We start from the raw sequence: 16,812 nt of genomic DNA on the forward strand, positions 1-16,812 counted from the left end.
CCGACCGGCACAACATACAGATATGGGCCTCGGGTGTCCAAGCCACCAAGGAAAACACGGAGCCCCATGCATTTCCGAAAAGAGGACACCCGTGGGAATCCGCAGAGATGTGATTTGCGCACATCGCCCCAGATTTTTTTACCCAGACACCCCTGCAAAGTCTGAAATGTGAGGAAAAAAATGCTTTTTCTGCACATTTCGCTCGACGCACCCATCGAAACACGCCCCCAACAACACATGGCCTACCGTCCCGCGTTCCCACAGGTGTCCCGATGAAAACGGTACCTCACATGCGTGGGTGCACCTACCTGGCCGGCAAGGGGCAAGCCGAAAACGCAAGCAACCCCCAGTCTGTTTGCAGAGGGGAATCTCAGCCATTCTGCCGACCAGCACAACATACAGATATGGGCCTCGGGTGTCTAAGCCACCAAGGAAAACAGGGAGCCCCATGCATTTCCGAAAAGAGGACACCCGTGGGAATCCGCAGAGGTGTGATTTGCGCACATCGCCCCAGATTTTTTTACCCAGACACCCCTGCAAAGTCCGAAATGTGGGGAAAAAAACGCTTTTTCCGCACATTTCGCTCAACGCACCCATCGAAACACGCCCCCAACAACACATGGCCTACCGTCCCGCGTTCCCACAGGTGTCCCGATGAAAACAGTACCTCACATGCGTGGGTGCACCTACCTGGCCGGCAAGGGGCAAGCCGAAAATGCAAGCAACCCCCAGTCTGTTTGCAGAGGGGAATCTCAGCCATTCTGCCGACCGGCACAACATACAGATATGGGCCTCGGGTGTCCAAGCCACCAAGGAAAACAGGGAGCCCCATGCATTTCTGAAAAGAGGACACCCGTGGGAATCCGCAGAGGTGTGATTTGCGCACATCGCCCCAGATTTTTTTACCCAGACACCCCTGCAAAGTCCGAAATGTGGGGAAAAAAACGCTTTTTCCGCACATTTCGCTCAACGCACCCATCGAAACACGCCCCCAACAACACATGGCCTACCGTCCCGCGTTCCCACAGGTGTCCCGATGAAAACGGTACCTCACATGCGTGGGTGCACCTACCTGGCCGGCAAGGGGCAAGCCGAAAATGCAAGCAACCCCCAGTCTGTTTGCAGAGGGGAATCTCAGCCATTCTGCCGACCGGCACAACATACAGATATGGGCCTCGGGTGTCCAAGCCACCAAGGAAAACAGGGAGCCCCATGCATTTCCGAAAAGAGGAAACCCGTGGGAATCCGCAGAGGTATGATATGCCCAAATTGCCCCAGAATTTATTACCCAGACACCCCTGCAAAGTCCGAAATGTGGGGAAAAATACGCATTTTCCTCACATTTCGCTCGACTCACCCATCGAAACACGCCCCCAACAACACATGGCCTTTTGTCCCGCGTTCCCACAGGTGTCCCGATGAAAACGGTACCTCACATGTGTGGGTGCACCTACCTGGCCGCCAAGGGGAAAGCCTAAAACACAAGTAACCCCAAGTCTGTTTTCACACCGGAAATGTCACACTCTCACATCATACAGATATGGGCCTCGGGTGTCCAAGCCACCAAGGAAAACAGGGAACCCCATGCATTTCCAAAAAGAGGACACCCGTGGGAATCCGCAGAGGTATGATATGCCCATATCGCCCCAGAATTTATTACCCAGACACCCCTGCAAAGTCCGAAATGTGGGAAAAAATACGCAATTTCTGCACATTTCGCTCGGCTCACCCATCGAAACACGCCCCCAACAACACATGGCCTACCGTCACACGTTCCCACAGGTGTCCCGATGAAAACGGTACCTCGCATGCGTGGGTGCACCTACCTGGCCAGCAAGGGGCAAGCCGAAAACGCAAGCAACCCCCAGTCTGTTTGCAGAGGGGAATCTCAGCCATTCTGCCGACCGGCACAACATACAGATATGGGCCTCGGGTGTCCAAGCCACCAAGGAAAACAGGGATCCCCATGCATTTCCGAAAAGAGGACACCCGTGGGAATCCGCAGAGGTGTGATTTGCGCACATCGCCCCAGATATTTTTACCGAGACACCCCTGCAAAGTCCGAAATGTGGGGAAAAAAACGCTTTTTCCGCACATTTCGCTCGACGCACCCATCGAAACACGCCCCCAACAACACATGGCCTACCGTCCCGCGTTCCCACAGGTGTCCTGATGAAAACGGTACCTCACATGCGTGGGTGCACCTACCTGGCCGGCAAGGGGCAAGCCGAAAACGCAAGCAACCCCCAGTCTGTTTGCAGAGGGGAATCTCAGCCATTCTGCCGACCGGCACAACGTACAGATATGGGCCTCGGGTGTCCAAGCCACCGTGGAAAACAGGGAACCCCATGCATTTCTGAAAAGAGGAAACCCGTGGGAATCCGCAGAGGTATGATATGCCCAAATTGCCCCAGAATTTATTACCCAGACACCCCTGCAAAGTCCGAAATGTGGGAAAAAATACGCATTTTCCTCACATTTCGCTCGACTCACCCATCGAAACACGCCCCAACAACACATGGCCTTTTGTCCCGCGTTCCCACAGGTGTCCCGATGAAAACGGTACCTCACATGTGTGGGTGCACCTACCTGGCCGCCAAGGGGAAAGCCTAAAACACAAGTAACCCCAAGTCTGTTTTCACACCGGAAATGTCACACTCTCACATCATACAGATATGGGCCTCGGGTGTCCAAGCCACCAAGGAAAACAGGGAACCCCATGCATTTCCAAAAAGAGGACACCCGTGGGAATCCGCAGAGGTATGATATGCCCATATCGCCCCAGAATTTATTACCCAGACACCCCTGCAAAGTCCGAAATGTGGGAAAAAATACGCAATTTCTGCACATTTCGCTCGGCTCACCCATCGAAACACGCCCCCAACAACACATGGCCTACCGTCACGCGTTCCCACAGGTGTCCCGATGAAAACGGTACCTCACATGTGTGGGTGCACCTACCTGGCCGCCAAGGGGAAAGCCTAAAACACAAGTAACCCCAAGTCTGTTTGCAGAGGGGAATCTCAGCCATTCTGCCGACCGGCACAACATACAGATATGGGCCTCGGGTGTCCAAGCCACCAAGGAAAACACGGAGCCCCATGCATTTCCGAAAAGAGGACACCCGTGGGAATCCGCAGAGATGTGATTTGCGCACATCGCCCCAGATTTTTTTACCCAGACACCCCTGCAAAGTCTGAAATGTGAGGAAAAAAATGCTTTTTCTGCACATTTCGCTCGACGCACCCATCGAAACACGCCCCCAACAACACATGGCCTACCGTCCCGCGTTCCCACAGGTGTCCCGATGAAAACGGTACCTCACATGCGTGGGTGCACCTACCTGGCCGCCAAGGGGAAAGCCTAAAACACAAGTAACTCCAAGTCTGTTTTCACACCGGAAATGTCACACTCTCACATCAAACAGATATGGGCCTCGGGTGTCCAAGCCACCAAGGAAAACAGGGAACCCCATGCATTTCCAAAAAGAGGACACCCGTGGGAATCTTCAGAGGTATGATATGCCCATATCGCCCCAGAATTTATTACCCAGACACCCCTGCAAAGTCCGAAATGTGGGAAAAAATACGCAATTTCTGCACATTTCGCTCGGCTCACCCATCGAAACACGCCCCCAACAACACATGGCCTACCGTCACGCGTTCCCACAGGTGTCCCGATGAAAACGGTACCTCACATGTGTGGGTGCACCTACCTGGCCGCCAAGGGGAAAGCCTAAAACACAAGTAACCCCAAGTCTGTTTGCAGAGGGGAATCTCAGCCATTCTGCCGACCGGCACAACATACAGATATGGGCCTCGGGTGTCCAAGCCACCAAGGAAAACAGGGAGCCCCATGCATTTCCGAAAAGAGGACACCCGTGGGAATCCGCAGAGATGTGATTTGCGCACATCGCCCCAGATTTTTTTACCCAGACACCCCTGCAAAGTCTGAAATGTGAGGAAAAAAATGCTTTTTCTGCACATTTCGCTCGACGCACCCATCGAAACACGCCCCCAACAACACATGGCCTACCGTCCCGCGTTCCCACAGGTGTCCCGATGAAAACGGTACCTCACATGCGTGGGTGCACCTACCTGGCCGGCAAGGGGCAAGCCGAAAACGCAAGCAACCCCCAGTCTGTTTGCAGAGGGGAATCTCAGCCATTCTGCCGACCGGCACAACATACAGATATGGGCCTCGGGTGTCTAAGCCACCAAGGAAAACAGGGAGCCCCATGCATTTCCGAAAAGAGGACACCCGTGGGAATCCGCAGAGGTGTGATTTGCGCACATCGCCCCAGATTTTTTTACCCAGACACCCCTGCAAAGTCCGAAATGTGGGGAAAAAAACGCTTTTTCCGCACATTTCGCTCGACGCACCCATTGAAACACGCCCCCAACAACACATGGCCTACCGTCCCGCGTTCCCACAGGTGTCCCGATGAAAACAGTACCTCACATGCGTGGGTGCACCTACCTGGCCGGCAAGGGGCAAGCCGAAAACGCAAGCAACCCCCAGTCTGTTTGCAGAGGGGAATCTCAGCCATTCTGCCGACCGGCACAACATACAGATATGGGCCTCGGGTGTCCAAGCCACCAAGGAAAACAGGGAGCCCCATGCATTTCTGAAAAGAGGACACCCGTGGGAATCCGCAGAGGTGTGATTTGCGCACATCGCCCCAGATTTTTTTACCCAGACACCCCTGCAAAGTCCGAAATGTGGGGAAAAAAACGCTTTTTCCGCACATTTCGCTCAACGCACCCATCGAAACACGCCCCCAACAACACATGGCCTACCGTCCCGCGTTCCCACAGGTGTCCCGATGAAAACGGTACCTCACATGCGTGGGTGCACCTACCTGGCCGGCAAGGGGCAAGCCGAAAATGCAAGCAACCCCCAGTCTGTTTGCAGAGGGGAATCTCAGCCATTCTGCCGACCGGCACAACATACAGATATGGGCCTCGGGTGTCCAAGCCACCAAGGAAAACAGGGAGCCCTATGCATTTCCGAAAAGAGGACACCCGTGGGAATCAGCAAAGGTCTGATTTGCGCACATCGCCCCAGATTTTTTTACCCAGACACCCCTGCAAAGTCCGAAATGTGGGGAAAAAAACGCTTTTTCCGCACATTTCGCTCGACGCACCCATCGAAACACGCCCCCAACAACACATGGCCTACCGTCCCGCGTTCCCACAGGTGTCCCGATGAAAACGGTACCTCACATGCGTGGGTGCACCTACCTGGCCAGCAAGGGGCAAGCCGAAAACGCAAGCAACCCCCAGTCTGTTTGCAGAGGGGAATCTCAGCCATTCTGCCGACCGGCACAACATACAGATATGGGCCTCGGGTGTCCAAGCCACCAAGGAAAACAGGGAGCCCCATGCATTTCCGAAAAGAGGACACCCGTGGGAATCCGCAGAGGTGTGATTTGCGCACATCGCCCCAGATTTTTTTACCCAGACACCCCAGCAAAGTCCGAAATGTGGGGAAAAAAATGCTTTTTCATCACATTTCGCTCGACGCACCCATCGAAACACGCCCCCAACAACATATGGCCTACCGTCCCGCGTTCCCACAGGTGTCCCGATGAAAACGGTACCTCGCATGCGTGGGTGCACCTACCTGGCCGGCAAGGGGCAAGCCGAAAACGCAAGCAACCCCCAGTCTGTTTGCAGAGGGGAATCTCAGCCATTCTGCCGACCGGCACAACATACAGATATGGGCCTCGGGTGTCCAAGCCACCAAGGAAAACAGGGATCCCCATGCATTTCCGAAAAGAGGACACCCGTGGGAATCCGCAGAGGTGTGATTTGCGCACATCGCCCCAGATATTTTTACCGAGACACCCCTGTGTTAGGGAGAATTCTCTGTTTAGGCTGAATTTCCCTACCTAGTGAGTCCCCCAGCAGCTTTGCTGGATTTCTGGGGTTTCTTTTTTTCTCCTGCCAAGAGTGAGACTCTTTTACCCTCACTCTTGGACATGTTGAAGTGTGTTTTCTTGGTTAAACCTTGTGTTGAATGGGCTATGGGGTCTTTTACTCCATAGGGCCTCATGTATTTTTGTGATGTGGGTTACACAGCACCCTCTGTGCCGTGACCCAGGGGTGTCCTAGGGACTCCCCAACATAGACTCCATACCCTGGGACTGACTACTGTCTCCCAGGGCATGTAAAGTCACCAAAGACTTTGCTAGTCTTGAATCCTGAACAGAACCAGTACAAACCATCATATTGTGGACGTACTGGCTGGGGCAATTCGATTGCCCCAGGGTCTGTTAGTCGAGGGGGCACGTCTCCGTCCCCCCTGATCGAGTTTTGGCTGGTGGCAGTGGAAACTACTTTTTATATTCGACCGCGAATATTTTCCTATGGGATTTCCCATTGTTTTAGGCTAACACATTTAATTATTTATTTACGGTAGCCTTAAACATACCGCCGGTTTATATATTTATTTTTATAACTCCGGTTGGGACTTTTTGCCAAAACTTGATTCTAAAATGGCGTTGGTGTTCGCCTCTGTAACTCTGACCCAAAGTGGAGCCCTTTGTTCCACTTTTGGCGGGCTTCTCCACAGAAGCCCTCCAAAGTGGTGCCACTCTGTCTGGGGTACTTAGGAGGGGTGGAGGGGGATTTAGGCACCCTGGACTGAGTTACCTTGGTAACTCAAGTCGCACTCCGTCCTGATTGGCCCAAGTGGTGAGCCGGCCGGCTCACCACTTAGCATGTTTGAGTGACAGCTAGGCTGGGTGAATGGGGGTTTGCTGCATAAAAGCAGGGCTTTGGGGACTGGAACTTCAGAAGTCGCCACAGGACCAAGAATCCGACGAGGGAAGAGCTGAGCCGACCTGCTTCGACGACACAACCCGGTGGAGCCCTGCTGAACCGTCTCACCACTTTTCCCGACGACCGAGGAGAACTCTTAACGGAGTGGCTCCTTCCCTTGACTGGTGGGGACAACCAGTTTTCGCCTTCTTTTCGCTTCTCGAGGTATCTCGTGGCCGCCTTGCCAGTGCCAAGCACCCCGGCAACCGGAACCCCACCACTTTTACCCCAACCACGAAAGTCGGTACAACCCTTTGACCAGAGGACTCCGCGGCTGGTTTCTTCCCGGGCAGTGCAACGACCTTCTTCTTCTGCTCTTCTGCGAGAACTTCTTCTCCCCTGACCGACGTCGAGCCTTGCTGCCACTGCCTGGAACAACTGCCACCGCTGGAGGATCCTTTCCGCTTAAGGTACCGTGTTCCGCCTGGCTTCCCTTGCCACCGACTGTACGGGGTAGATTTAGCCCCCGGCTTTCGAACCTGGGAGTGCCTGGAATACCCTGGCTAAACTTCTAAGCCACTCTAAACCCTTTCTAACTCTTTGCAAGACTTTGAATCCCTAATAACGGTGTGATCTTGGGCACATTTTCGCTCCGGCTACTCTAAGAGTGGGCCCTGCCTAGTGACTTTTGCTCACCTGTGACTTTGTGCTTCTTTGAGCCTATTGCAAGTGTTCTGGACCTTAGAGTGGTGTGTTTAACCCATTTCTGTTTCTTTTTATCCCTTCCTTAAACCTACTAGAGTGTCATCTAACGTTAAGCGCTCACCTCTGTTTTAATTATGTGGAGTTAACTTAGAGTTGTCTAGATAGGAGTAAGGGTTGAAACTGCTTTCATTATAACTGTGTTTTAAGTGTTTTTACTATACTTTGCTAGAGTGTTTTCAACTTATGTGTTCTTAAAAAAATAAATAACTATATACTTTTGAAACCAAGCTCTGGTCAGTGTTTGCTTGTGCTATTGTGTCTGAGTACATATTGTGTATACTTTGCATACTGCCTAACTCTTCTTGAGGGAAGTCTGACTGCTCAGCCACAGCTACCAGGTAAATCTGGGTGGTGCAGACTGCTACCAAGTGGGTTTACTGCTATACCTGTAGACTTAAATCTTTTGCAGTGTTCCCCAAGGGAACTGCACAGGTTTCTGCCTAACACTGGTGGCAGCGGTGGGATTTGTATTAAGTATACATTTTAGTGTGCTTTAGATACCTTAGTGCAACTAACCACAAAGCTTAGCACTATAAAAGTAAACCTCTAACATGTCAGTTATAGAAAGCTATAGTCAAGAGTCCCTTGCAGCCAAAACTGCTGATTGTTTAAGAGTGCTCTGTAAACATAAAGACCTCCTGACTAAGGGCAAGAAAATGGAGCTGATTGAAAGATTGTTAGCTAACCAAAGTCTGGGTGAGGGTTCAGAGGAACCTACCACTCCAGCAACTGTAGATGACAGTATTGAAATTAACATGGAGCAAAATGTTGATGATTCTGAGGAAGAGTCAGAAGAGGAGGGTGAGGCTGTTGTGACTGCCCCCCCTAGGCCTCTGCCTGCTCTACCTGCTGTACCTACTGGGCCTTTACCAGGTCCCACATTTAGTCCTCAGTACTTTGAACTGGAGAAAATGAAACTAGAATTGGAGTATAAGAAACTTAATGCTCAAACTGACAAAGAACTAAGGCTAAGGGAAATGGAGCTCAAGTATGAGCTAGAAATGAAGAAATTATCTGTTGAGAATGCTTCTCTCTCTGGCTCCTCTAGAAGTTCCAGTCCTAAAAGACCCCGGATGCCTAAAGAATTGGTTGGTATGTATGAGCCTAAGTTGGATGTGTTGGATTGGTTGTCTCTGTTTGAATATAATCATGGGCTCCAGAACATCACAGGAAATGACTTACTCACCTGGTTGTTCTCTAGGCTTCCCCCTGTTGCAACTGATGTGGTAATGGAGATGGGGGAGGAGGATAGGAAAGAGTATGAATGTGTGAAACTAGCTTTGATAGCTAGGTTTGGGAAGACCCCTTCCCAGTATCTTAAGAGGTTTAGGAGCCTCAAAAAGCATGATGGTACCCCTTGGGCTACCTGGGTGAGTGAAGGTTTGAAAAACTTAGAGGGATGGATTAAGGGTTACAAGGTGAACACTTATGAAGGTATGAAGAATTTGTTTATGTTGGAGACTATTTATGATGCCTGCTCTCCTGAGCTCAGACAACACTTGGCTGATTCCAAGGAATTAGATTCCCGGAAACTGGCTAGGGCTGCTGACTTGTGGGTTGCCAACAGGGCCACTCACAAGGATTCTGGGGTAACTCAGAAGAAGGATGGGGAGAAACAGCCAAAAACAGACTCCAAAGAGAATTCTAATAATTCCTATCCCAAAGAGGGCCCCAAACCACAAAATAACCAGGGTAAGCCACATGGGAAACCTATTCAGGCTACTGTACCTTCTGGCCACAAGCCAGAAGGAGGTCAGAACAAGCCACCCTTCCAGAGAGCATTTGGACAATGCTATGTCTGTCAGGGTACTGACCATATCAAAGGAGATCCCAAGTGCAAGGGTAAACCTGCAGGGATCCGCACAGTCTCCTTAGCCTTCACTCCTGAGGATGAAGCACATATGGCTAGTGCCCACTTTGAACTCTTTGCTGAAGAACCCTTGGGTCTTCAAGCAACTGTAAGCTTAGAGCCTATGGGTCTGGTTAGTCCCCAGAATAGGGTTGTGTATAACTCCCTACCTGTTAACTCTAAGGTGTATTATGTGGACAGTGTTCTTGTCAATGGCCAGGATACTCCTGCCAGGAGAGACACTGGGGCCAGCAGAACAGTAGTGGATGAAAGCTTCTTTCAACCTGAGGATGTGGCCAAAGCACCCAAAGGTCCCACTAAGATGTCTGGAGGCCCTGTCCAAATGGTTCCTATTCTACCAGCCCTCATTCAGTGTAACAACATGACAGTGAGGATCCCTGTCAGTGTTCAGACTGAGGTACCTGGGAAGGTCCTGTTGGGGAATGACCTAAGAACTCTAGGAGTAGTGTCACATACCCCCAGGCCTCCCAGTATGGAGAAGCAGAACTTAACCAAATTGGCTAGAAAGGCTACCTTGAAGGACCCTTCTAAGCCTGTGGGACCCTCTACTGAGAACCCCACTACAAACCTTGGGTTTAGTAAGTTGACCTCTGACCCAGGCACCTTTCAGGATAGTATGCTAGGAACATGGGAGCCCCAACCAAGCTCCATCATTGTTCCCCTACTCTCAGAGTCTCTGACTCCCCCTGCTTCTGAGGAAGAGGTGGATAGACCAACTAGGCCCCTATCTGGACCTGAGAGAACTGGTAATTCTCAGTGCTGGTGGAAAACCAGAAGAGAAAAGTCTAAGGCCAAAAACCTTCAGACTGTTGGACCTTCTACTGAAGACCCCAACTCAAATCCTAATATTAGGGGGGAAACTCCTAAAATAGGTAAGGGTAGATCTAAGAGGAAGGGGAAGCAGGTACATTGCCTAACCCCAACCCCTCCAACCAAGAGGCCTAAGACCCAACCTGCTCCCACAAGAGAGGTGGTGAGGAACCTTGGAGGCCCCTCTAGATCTAAGGGAATCCTTTATAAGGACCCCTTCAAAAAGCCTAACCTAGGTGTAAAGACTGGTAGGGGGGTCTGTACTTCCGCTCTCTATATGGTAGAGGGGAGGCACAGAGGACCCCAGCCAAGATTCTCTAATATGGTAACGATGGACGAGCAATCAAGGCTTAGCTTCTCAGGAGGTGATGCAGGCTGGTTCTTAAGTACAGTGTATCCCCAAGCCCCCACAAAGGAATGTCCACACACTGTATTACTGAAAACACAGTCTTTATATAATTAATATTCAAGGGTTATGTACACTTATCACAATAACGCACTTTGTGCTCAGGAAAATCAGCAATGGTAAATATCTACAATTCTAAAGTGGTACCACTAATATTAGACCTCATTAAAGTGCATTCACAATACTGTTAAAATGGCACACAGATCAATAAGAAGGAAACCAGCAATAGAGAGAGGAGAGATAACAGAGGGTTGAAACAATAGGCAGAATACTGGCCCCTACCACTGGACACAGTTCTGTGTGGAGATCCCCCCACCTGGGCAACCTGTAAAATAAAGAGATATAACACCAGCCCAGTCCATATATTGTTCAATAGTCTATTTCTCTCCTATAATGTTTTTACCCCCCCAATGTACCTGGTGGAGTCGAGTTCTTCGAAGAGGCGTCGACAGATCCTTCTTGAATGACCCCCTTTAAAGCAGGAGTCACGGATCGTCGAGAGGCGTCGAGAAGCGTCGAGGAACTCGGTGTTCGGTGTCGGGGAATCGACGGCCCTTCTTGAATGCCTTCCCTTTCAAGCGGGAGACACGGGGCGTCGAACGTCCGACAACAAACAAGGTAGAACGGCGTCGATGAGGCGGCAGGCTTCGATCCGAGCGGTGCTCGTCGGCGTCGAGATGTCGGCGTCCTGCGAGGAAGAGGCGTGCGGGGCACCTCGGCGACACTAGTTCTGGACCGCAAAGATTGTGGGTGACGGTGGCCCAGCAAGGGCGTCGAGTCGCTCGAGTCTTTGGGGTCGTGAGGTGGCGGGAAACCCACCGGCGGATTCTCCTCGGCGCGTTGGTCGTCCTCGACTTTCTCCGGCGGGACAAAGCGGCCGACGATGCGGACGAGGGAGTCCTTCAAGGCAAATGTTCTTAGGCAAGGAGCGGACGGCTCCGGTCGTCGGCGGCACGGCGTCAAGTGGTTCCCACGGCGGGGCAACACAACTTCGACGGGCCTCCAGCGGTTACACAGACCTGCGAACCCTGGTCGACGGCAATGGACTTCGACAGCGTCGATGTCCGGGTGCTTCACTTCGATCTCCTCGGCGGTCCCGTCTCGGGTCGGCAGCCTTTCGAGGGTCTGACTTCCAGGGCGCTTCGGCGAAGATTCAGCGGTGCTCGATGGTCCCTCGGAGCACGGGAAGAGGGCGCCTAGCCAGGTCCTCTCTCGGGTCAGTCCTCGACGATTTCGACAACCTTCAGTTCCGTCGAAGCAAATGCCACAGCAAGTCTTCTTCTTCCAGCTGGACGTCGAGGATCAGCAAATCCAGTTACTCTTGAGTGGAGACTCAGCTTCTGAATGCTTCTGAACAATTTCCAGTGGTGAGAGGTCCCCAGATATACTATCCTGTCTCTCATCCACACTGCTGGCACACACACAGCAGCCAATCACACAGAAGGGCATTCATGCAGTCAGTCAGCCAATCAGGCACACAGTGCATTCAGGCCACACTCCTCCCTTTCAGACACTCACAACAAGGAATGTGGATTGGGACAAGTACCCAGCCATTCAACACTACACACTGCATTCAGGCAGGTCCCACCCACAGGAGGTACCCACAACATACAGTCAAAGGGAAGGCTCCAGTCAGTCTAGCTGGGCCTTCACAACAACACCATATATGGAACTTCCACCCAACAGCCAGTCAGGGGGAAGGGACAGAGTCAGGGCTTCCCAGGACTTTGGGAAAAACAAGACAACAGGCAATAGAAAGCAAGAGGCCACAGGGGCCATCTTGTTTTCTATCAGGAATCAACTGATCCCAATGGCAGGGCCTGGGTATCCCAAAATGGAGGACGCCCAGAGCACCTGTCTAATTCAGCATGGAGCTGCCACCAGCCCATACCCTGCTCTGTGGGCCACCCACAGGTGCCAAAAAACATACACTAGGGGCACAGGGTTGTACCCCTACCCATGGGTGCCATAAGGGTATCCCATGGGTCTGTTCACCAAACCAAAAGAGAGAGCTGCACTGCCAGGAGTCCCAAATGGACTCCTGGGCAGAAAACATAACAGAACACACGATAAAAGGCAGAAAAGGACAAGGATTCAGAGGCCCTGTCCCTCTGATGCATTTCCAGCATCACAGTCGCCCCCCCCAGACTGAGGTGGAGGGTGTCTAATCTCCCACGGGATAGACACCCTCATCCAGACGGTCAACATACCTTCTGGAAAGGCCATCCGCATTATCGTGACTCTTCCCTGGTCTGTGCTCTATGGTGAAGTCTAGCCCTTGCAGGCTAATGGACCACCTGAGCAATTTCGGGTTCTCACCCTTCATCTGCATAAGCCACTTCAGGGGCTTATGATCTGTTTGGACCTTGAAGGTAGACCCCGTAAGGTAGGGCCTAAAACGCCTAAGGCTCCAAACTATGCTAAAACACTCCTTTTCAACAGTAGCCCACCTAAGTTCTCTACCCTTGAGTTGTCTACTGATGAATATGATAGGGTGTTCTCTCCCTTTGTCATCTAACTGGGACAAGACAGCTCCAATTCCGGTGTCGCAGGCATCCGTCTGGACGATAAAGGGTCGGCTGTAGTCAGGCGCACACAACACAGGTGCCCTACACAGACTTTCTTTCAAGCCATCAAAGGCCCTCTGACAGTCTTCAGTCCAATTAACCTTCCTAGGTTGTTTGGGCGAAGTTAGAGCTGTCAGGGGTGCAGCTATGGTTCCATAGTCTGCCATGAAATTGCGATAGTACCCAGTGAGGCCCAAAAAGGCTCTCACCTGGGTTTGAGTAGTGGGAGTCTCCCAGTTCTGTACGTCCTGTACTTTACTGGAGAGAGGTTGGATTTGACCCCCTCCTACCTCATGACCAAGATAGGTAACTTTCCCCTGAGCTATCTGGCACTTGGTGGCCTTGATAGTGAGGTTAGCCCTTTTCAAGGCCTGCAACACCCTATCCAGATGTGTCAAATGCTCTTCCCAGGTGGAACTGTAGACGGCAATGTCGTCTAAGTAAGCCACACAAAAGGCTTCCAGCCCACTGAGCGCATGGTTGACCAATCTCTGGAAGGTGGCAGGGGCATTCTTCAACCCAAAGGGCATGACCCTAAACTGGTAGAGTCCCTCAGGTGTTGAGAAGGCCGTCTTTTCCTTGGCATGGTCCGTCAGAGCTATTTGCCAATAGCCTGAGGTAAGGTCAAAGGTGCTCACAAATTTGGCAGCACCTATGGTGTCCACGAGCTCATCAGCCCTGGGCAATGGGTGCGCGTCAGTTTTGGTGACGGCATTGACTCCTCGGTAGTCCACACAGAACCTCCAATCCTTGGTACCCGCCTGGGAACTTGCCTTGGGGACAAGGACCACTGGACTGGACCAGGGACTGGTTGAGGGTTCAATAACACCCAGATCCAACATCTTGGCGACCTCAGCCTGGATGTGGTTTTTGACGGTATCTGACATACGATAGCTCCTGCTCTTGACAGGCACGCTGTCACCAGTGTCAATTTCGTGCTTACACCACGGTGTAAGGCCCGGTGTCAGTGAAAACAGAGAGGCATACTGCTGGAGCAAAGCCCTGCAGGCCCTCTGCTGCTCCGTTGTCAAATCGGGAGAGAGTTGTACTCCCTCCACTGAGCCATCCTGAGGGTTGCTATGCAGCAAATCAGGAAGGGGCTCACTCTCATCCTCTTCTTGCCCTGAAGCTAGCAAGAGACATGAGACCTCCGCTCGTCTGTGGAAAGGCTTGAGCCTGTTGACATGGAATACCTGGGGGGCTACCCCAGAGGCTCCCATGTCAACCAGATAATTGACTTCGCCCATCTTGGAGATGATCCTGAAGGGTCCAGTCCACTTGTCTGCCAAAGCTCTAGGCTTGGTAGGCTCCATCACAAGGATTTCCTGTCCCGGAGTCCAATCCACTTGCGAAGCTTTAAGGTCATGCCAGTACTTGTTCAATTCCTGGCTGGCCTTGAGATTTGCTGTTGCCTGACCCATCATTTGTGTCATCCTCCGCCTGAGGCCTAACACATAGTCCCCCACTTGCTTGGCGGGACCTGGAGGGGTGGCTTCCAAGCCTTCTCGGATCAAGGCGAGGGGCCCCCTCACGGGATGTCCAAAGAGTAACTCAAAGGGGCTGAAACCAACACCCTCTTGAGGTACCTCCCTGTAAGCAAACAGCAGGCATGGCAGGAGGAGATCCCATTTCCTCCTTAGGGGCTCTTCCAAAGCACCTAGCATGCCCTTGAGAGTTTTGTTAAATCTCTCAACCAGACCATTGGTCTGGGGGTGGTAAGAGGTGGAGAACTTGTAGGTTACCCCGCACTCTTTCCACATGGTTTTCATGTAACTAGACATGAAGTTGGATCCTCTGTCAGAGACAACCTCCTTGGGGAATCCAACACGGGTGAAAATGCCCAGGAGAGCCCTGGCAACCACCTTGGCAGTAACAGTCCGAAGGGGTATTGCCTCAGGGTACCTGGTGGCATGATCTACCAAGACCAGGATGAACCGATGTCCACCTGAAGTGGGAGGGTCAAGGGGACCGACGATGTCGATGCCCACCCTCTCAAATGGTGTGCCAACCACTGGTAATGGCTGCAGTGGGGCAATGATCCTGCCTCCAGTCTTGCCAGACAACTGACAAGTGGGGCAGGTCCTGCAGTGGGACTCCACTTCTACCCCCATCCTTGGCCAGTAGAAATGGGCAGAGAGCCTCTGCTTAGTCTTCTTAGTCCCAAGATGACCAGCCAAGGGCACCTCATGCGCCAACTGCAGTAGGAAGGGCCTGTAAACCTGGGGTACCACCAACCTCTTGCGGGCACCAGGTTCAGGCTTAGTGGGCTCACTAACAAGGAGCTCACCCTCCCAATAAACCTTGAATGTCCTAGGCACTTCACCTTGTGCCTGGGACAGGGCCTGTTTCCTCAGACCCTCGAGAGAGTGGCACTCTCTCTGTCCTTTACAGAAGTCTGCCCGGGAGGGTCCCCCTTCAGCTAACAAGCATTGAAGGTCGGGGTGCTCCTCTGGGTTGAGAACCTCTCCCACAGGAGAGTCTTCTGTCTCTTCTCCCACAGGAGTTGAGTTTGGGTTTTCCACTGGACCCAGCCCGTCCGGAGTATGGATCCCAATGGGTGCTGTCGGAACAGCAGGAAGAGAAGGTGTTCCCTCCACAGAGGTGGCCTTCTTGGTCTTCCTTCTTCTTGCCTTAGGCCTCGCCTTTGGCTCGGGTACCTGACTCACAGCCAGACCCGGTGTCACCTGTGACCTAGTGACCGCAGCAGCAGTCAGGGGAAGACCATCCGAGATCAACCCCAACTCTACTAGATCATTACCTAACAGAATGTTAGCAGGGACATTGTCCTGAACCAGGACAGGAAGCTTTGCTGTCTTGTCTCCAATCATGAGTGTGACTAAGGCTACAGGTGATAATTTGGGAGGCCCACCAGCTAATCTGGTGGTTTGCAGAGGAGCACCTTCATAGTCCTCTGGCTTGAGCAGGGTCCTGTCCACCACTGTCATGCTTGCCCCAGTGTCTCTCAAACCAGTAGAAGGCTGGCCATTCAAGAGGACACTTCTCAAAAACCTACGGGTGTTCTGTGGGATAGTCGCCAGTACTTCTGCGTACTGGTCCCAGGCCCCAAGGGACACTAAGGAAATCTCTACCGGAGCACCAAAGGTGATTCCGGTAGAGGAGGGGAGGACAGTGGCCTCCACCTCAGACACGGGGTAAGGGTAGGTCAGGCTGACAGCCTGTACTCCAAGTGCCTTACCTTTACACTTGGGGTCACCCCTTTTGTGATCCAGAGCCCCACAGTCCCAACAAGTGCCAGGAGTGCGGGGTACGGTACTGGAACCACTGGGAACCTGCTTTGCAGCAGGTGGACCACTACTCTTATTCCCACCCACAGAGGACTTATCCCCACTAGATTTTTGGGTCTTAGGAGAGGAAGGTTTTGGTTTACCCGACTGTGACTGCTTTTGGGACTCCTCAGCTTTCTGAGAGGCCCCCTTTTCTTTGTCCTTGTCCTTCCCACTGGGGTCCTTAGGGGACACCCGATGGGAGACCCACTTGTCAGCCAACCTAGCCAGCTTAAAGGGGTCCAAAATGTTCTGGTCAGCCACATACTGACGCAGCTCTGGTGAACAGGCTTCAGAAAAATGCTCAAAAAACAAGAGGTGGGACAACTCAACAAAAGTTTTCACC

The sequence above is a fragment of the Ambystoma mexicanum genome, chromosome 8 (genome assembly GCF_040938575.1).
Source record: "Ambystoma mexicanum isolate Mex_15411 chromosome 8, UKY_AmexF1_1, whole genome shotgun sequence".
Lineage (NCBI taxonomy): Eukaryota > Metazoa > Chordata > Amphibia > Caudata > Ambystomatidae > Ambystoma > Ambystoma mexicanum.